Source organism: Penaeus chinensis, chromosome 26 (assembly GCF_019202785.1).
Source record: "Penaeus chinensis breed Huanghai No. 1 chromosome 26, ASM1920278v2, whole genome shotgun sequence".
Lineage (NCBI taxonomy): Eukaryota > Metazoa > Arthropoda > Malacostraca > Decapoda > Penaeidae > Penaeus > Penaeus chinensis.
In genome coordinates, this window is record NC_061844.1 from 17,455,650 (window position 1) to 17,461,985 (window position 6,336).

Genomic DNA, 6,336 nt, shown 5'->3' on the forward strand with positions numbered 1-6,336 from the left:
ATCATATCACCGAAGATATGAAAGGTAAACGAAATGACTATGAATGCGAATTAAAACACTAAGTTGGCCGGCAAAAACGGTTTGTGTGGACAACTAATGATTGACGGAGACACTTGCAAAATATGCATTTGGTTCGTAAAGCGTTTCAGAAGGGGCATATAGTGTAAAATAGATATATGAATAAGAATGAGCAGCCAACTACTTATCTTTTAAGTATGAGACTGTGACGGTTGTGGTACGTCACTGTAAAGTTCCTTGGGTTGGGAGGAGAAAGAAACACGTCGGTGTCTCAGAGCAGACTGATTCATTTGCTTTGTGTACAAAGAAAGGTATTTGCGAAATATAACAACATTGTTTCGCGAAATGCAAATCAGTGCGGCCACTTGTTTCATGTGGAAATCCGCTGATCACATCAAGTCGTATGGCTCGTATACTTAAAATCAAATAAAACATTTAATAAAAGAGACTAGGAACGATGAAAGAATAAAACTGGGCTGCGAAAACTACCCCGCAGACATTATTTAGTTATTTATTCACGTATAGGGAGAAACGGCCTAGGCCAGGTAAGCAGGTAAGCAAGTTCGTTAAGGCGGCAGACTAGTGGATATGCATATCGTTTTGTCTTAAGTGCTGCAATGCTGCATGGAGGCGGATTCCTCAGCTTACACACACACATACACACATATATATATATTTATATATATATATATATACATATATATGTGTGTGTCTGTGAAGGTGTATATATGTGTGTGTATATACATATGTATATGTATATATGAAGGTGTATATATGCATAAGCATATATACACATGTATATACATATATATGCATATATAGATACATATACATAAATAAACTTTCACATATATATCTACAAATATACATATGCATAAGTGAACGTGTTTATATGTATACGTTTGTATATATAAACATATATATACATGTATATATATATACACATGTATGCATATATACATATATGTGTGTGTGTGTGTGCGCGCGTGTGTGTGATACCAATTTATCAAGATATACATACATATGATATATATATATCATGTGAAGGTGTATATTTGTATATATACATATATATGTATACACATATATGTATATACATATGTCTATATAAACATACATATATATATATGCCCCTTTATATATGTATATACATACATACGCAACTACACACATATATATATCATACATAATTGTTTATATATGAACATATATATGTATTTACATATATATACCGATATATATGTGTATATATATATATATGTGAATGTATGTATGTATATATGTATATATATACATATATATGTGTGTGTGTGTGAAGGTGTATATACGTATATATGTATATGTATGTATAAATACATACATATACATATATACACCTACACACTATATATATACATATATACACATATATATACATATATATATGCATACACACATATATATGTGTATGTGTTGACATGCATATATACATATATATACACATATATATGCATATATATACATATACACACGTATATATACATATGTATATATATCTAAATTTGTGTGTATATAATATATATATATATATATATGTGTGTGTGTGTGTGTGTGTGTGTGTGTGTGTGTGTGTGTGTGTAGATGTGTATATATTTATATTTAATATATACATATATGTTATACATACGCACAAACACACTCACACATATATATGTGTAAATATATATATGTATATATATGTATATTTATATATATAGATACATATTTGTGTGTGTGTATATATTTTCACATAATCATCTATTTATTCAACAAGTCTAGTATGTGTCTGATCTTTAGCTTGTTCTGCTGCTTCGTCTTGCGCGCTCAGGGTGTGTCGAAATCCTTCAATTATTTCTATGATTGGGTGTACTTCACGGACGCAAAAGAACATTGAAATATGCTTGGACATTTGACGAAATTGATGTGCGTGTATGTATATATGTGTGTGTGTGTGTGTTTGTACCTTTGAGTGTGGGGGTGACTATGAAATATACTTCATCACCTTTTATTTTTTTTATGTATTCTTTATGTGGGACAAAAATCGTATTGACTAGATTATATATATATATATATATATATATATAAGTATTTTAATATCAATGCTTTCTATTAACAAGAATAAATATATTCAATTAATTTGTATTATACTTAAAAGATCTATATATAAATACAATTCTTTAAATGTACATACATATCACATATTAACCTAGAGATATACAAAAACTTACATTGTGACCTGAAATGCACTTCAATTCAACAAAGTGTCAATGCTTCAGAGTGAACGACCAATGAACGATAGTAAATAGACAGTTAGCTTTGTTAGCCACTCTCTCACCTTGTTTGCCGAGTTTGCTATCTTATTTGTCTATTTCTATTTACCTTGGTTACCTAGCCAGCTGTCTTGGTTACTCGTACATTGTTGCCTGAGTAACTACTTTTTTTTTTCTTTTTTACCTTCGCACTCCTGATTCCTTACCTTGATTCATTTATTTTTCTCCAAAATTTTTAATATATGATTCCTACAAAATCTCATTTGGTCGACCCACTGTTTTTTATTTCTTATCTTTTTGGAGACGAGGGGGGAGGTGGGGGGGGGGCTTCCTGTAAATTATATCTTTCAGTCATCTTACCCATTTCTATTTTAAAGAACTTTTTTTTTTACACACACACACATATACAAACATACATACATACGCATTCCAAAAACATCACATTTGGACTCAAAACGGAATCGCTATCCTTCCCAAAGTAGAGAAATCGCACCAACAAGGTCCAATCCTTTCCACAGATCCTAAGGACTGGCCAGGATGGAGATCGGCGAGTTCCTGCTCCTCTTTGGATGCGTGGCAGGAGCCTTGGCTGTGTTTGGAGGCAGAGAGAACGCGACCCTTGCCGAGGCGTCCTGCACGAGGCGCTTTCTCGGTGTCCCGTCCGCTTGTATGTATTTAGGCATTGTTGCTTTTATTAGTTTTCTGTTATTTCTTTCTTTTGTTTTTGTTTCTTTTTCTTTTTTTCTTTTTCTCTGGTACTTCGGATATACTTTGTAATTACTTGTAAGGTTTTTTGTTGACGTGCGCTGGATTTCCCTTAGGTGGGTTTGTTAAAAAAGAAATTTTTAAAATATGTGGAACACTACTGGAATAATGGATAACGCTTTTATTTATCCAGATGATCTCTCTCGTAAAAAAAAAAAAAAATAGATATAATGGAAATAGATGGTACGTTCGTGTTTACTATAGTTCGTATAATTGCCTTGAAGTTTATTTTCACTTATTATCATCATTGTTGTTACTGGTATCTTTGCAGGTGATTGCAGGAAATTATGCTTCGTTCTACCCACTTGCACTGCATTTTCGTTCGTCTTCAAAGATACCGGTGAGCAATTTCGTTGCATTGCACAAATATATATATATGTGTGTGTGTGTGTGTGTGTGTGTGTGTGTGTGTGTAACAAAAGAAACAGAATGATCTGATGACCTTAACTCTTTGACGCCAACTTATAGATGTCTTCGATTTCTTCAGCATTTTGTGAATACATATATTGTCTTACCCACAACGACAAAATAATCTATGCAAAGCTGGTGAGTGAGCTGTTGACCACTTACCCTCAGAAGTCCAGGTACCACGCAGAATGCAAACACATACCTATGCACTTACGCAAACACACACACACACACACACACACACACACACACACACACACACACACACACACACACACGTTGCCCTACTTGGGGTCAACACGTGTAATGTTCGTTTTATAATTAAAATAAAAATAAACTTCTAAATCCATTTGCAAAATAATAATAACAATAAAACAAATAAATACGATATAATGATAAATGCTGGCAGCTTCCACCAACTGGGGATGCCCAATGATATGGTTGCCTAATAAGGGAAGGAATTCGATGGTATTTTAAATAAGGTGTACATTTATTAGAGCAACATCAACAACAAAAATAAAAATATTTATAAAATATTAATCCTTATAAGTACGTCACTAATGAAATCAACACTACCACACCAGAAACAATCCGTCGTACATTCTTGAACACTGCTAGAATCAGGTTCTCAGAGCTTTCTCTTCTAGCAGTATGAGGCAAAAAAAAAAATAAAAAATCTACACGACACAGACTGATAAAATTTTCTCTGGGAACACAAAGACCAGTTATATGGAATTAGCTCATCAATGTAACCACATAATAGCCAATAACAAATAAAGTGGGAGGTCAGCTTATCCCAAACTAACGTTCATGCTGGGAGCAACCATCATGGCGCCCCTTCAGCGTTTCCATTGCCTGCCCTCAAACCTCTCGTGAACTGTTCTGGGCTCCGGTGCCGTCTGCATTCGGCCTTCCTCCGACCGGCATGGAGGCTGAATCAAGAGATTTACTAAGAGGTTGTTTCCAGACGCGAGATTTGCGTCAGTGTCCTAAATTACTATAAAACATGACAAGCTTTACGTGTTCGTCATGAAGTTGAATCAAGAGAGAGTCATGAGCCTAATGCTTCCCCGGCAAGTTTCCCAGAACAATGCGAGTACGAACGAAAATATCGGTATTTTCTCTTCCCCCACACGGTAAAATCATTGTGCTCATTTTTCTTATTTTCAATATCGTACAGTAATGAAATGAAGGCGGAAATTGGTTATGAAAATAAGCTTTACGAATGCGGTTTTCCCTGGTGAGTTTGTGTTGACCGAGCTGAAAGATTAACGCGCGATTCAAAACAATGTCATGATCCAAAGCAGTCATTATATATGTGTATGTGTGAAAACGCTGAAGGGGCGCCATGATGGTTGCTCCCAGCATGTGTGTGTGTGTGTGTGTGTGTGTGTGTGTCCGTCTTTTGTAGGTATGAAAGTCCAACATGTTTGAGTTTTACTAACGACGATATTTCTCGTCATAAACGCTGATTGGCTGCTGAATGCACTGCCAGGTTTAGGGTGAGTTTGTGAAAAAATGATCGAACACCTCATTCCACACAGTACGCTCAAAGCATCAACAACCACATAACAGCATGAATAACCACCCAAGACTTGTTCAGACATTCATTCTCTCTGTCTTTCTCTTACCCCTATCGTCTCTCTTTCTCTTATCCCCCTCTCTCTCTCCCCCTCTCCATCAAAGCAATTTTACACATTTAAACTTTAAATATACACACATACTATTGACAATATACAGCATTGGAGAAGTTCATTGAGACACCGTGTGTTTGAGGAAGGTTCCATATATTTCCAGTCAAAAATCGAAAAAAAATCTGTGTTCATGTTTGGATTCTCTGATCTCTGCATACAGACTGATCTAGGAATATATATAATACATTTCCATTGTAAAATATATGCACAGTTAAGCTTTCTTGGTAAATAAATAAATAGGCACAATAGACACGAGGTGGGCCTCTAGTATCAAATTTCAGGTTTATTTACAGGTTTGGATGGGCGGAGTTTAAGCAATGACGTAAACTCGCTCGATGTATTGCCCGAACCCTCATCATCTCCATGGATATCAACGCACAGATTAAAAGTATTCAAGAAAGAGAACATTAAACTTAGAATCCACCCATTTTATTATCATACATCTTACAACTGTGCTAGCTACCCTAATACGCCACATTTCAACAAAAATAGGAAATTCAACAATATTCTTTACGATAGCATATGCCGTTATCAGTGTCATTACTACTGTACAAGAGATGTAATTATGGGCTGATAAAAAACTCAAGTTGGGAGGAAGCAGATACTGTACTGAAATTGAGTAAAATAGTCATTGTCCATCATGACAGCCTTGCCAGCCGTACCCCATGTAAAACAAAGTTTCTTGTTGAGTACAGTGATTATTGTTGTTTTTTACTTTTTGTAATCATGATATGGTATTCCATAATTGTTCTATGTCTCTCACTTTGTTTACCAGGGTGTAAATAATGTCTGAATATGCTCCGTGTCTTCAGCATGTCGGAATGGGTCTGTTTACGTTCATTGATTAAATTAACGTTTGCGTGGATAATCGTACAATTGTACCGAACTTGGTATAATAATCACCATTTAGACAAGTAATATGTTTTCTAATAATTATACTACAGTTTTTGTTTTAGCATCATCTTTCCAGCTGTAGCTGGGGCGAAAGACCAACGCAGCGGTACCGTTTTAGGCAGGGATTTTCACCTCGGTTCCCTTCACAGCCGGTGAAGTATCCCGCTCTGTAAAGGGATCCAGGGCAGAATACACCAGTGTGCCCCTTAAGAGAAATCCTTTTCTAAGTCATAATTGCCATTAAAATAACACTTAGATAATCCCCGTTC

The 6,336-nt window shown here is 35.2% G+C and overlaps 1 long non-coding RNA gene across 1 annotated transcript in view; it reads left to right on the forward strand.

Moving 5' to 3' along the window:
• The first annotated feature begins 3,347 nt into the window (after window positions 1-3,347).
• Window positions 3,348-6,336, forward strand: part of LOC125038911 — a 4,261-nt gene continuing 1,272 nt past the window's right edge. Inside the window, exon 1 of the long non-coding RNA XR_007116085.1 lies at window positions 3,348-3,411. This is a non-coding gene — a long non-coding RNA (uncharacterized LOC125038911). The remainder of the gene's footprint in view (window positions 3,412-6,336) is intronic.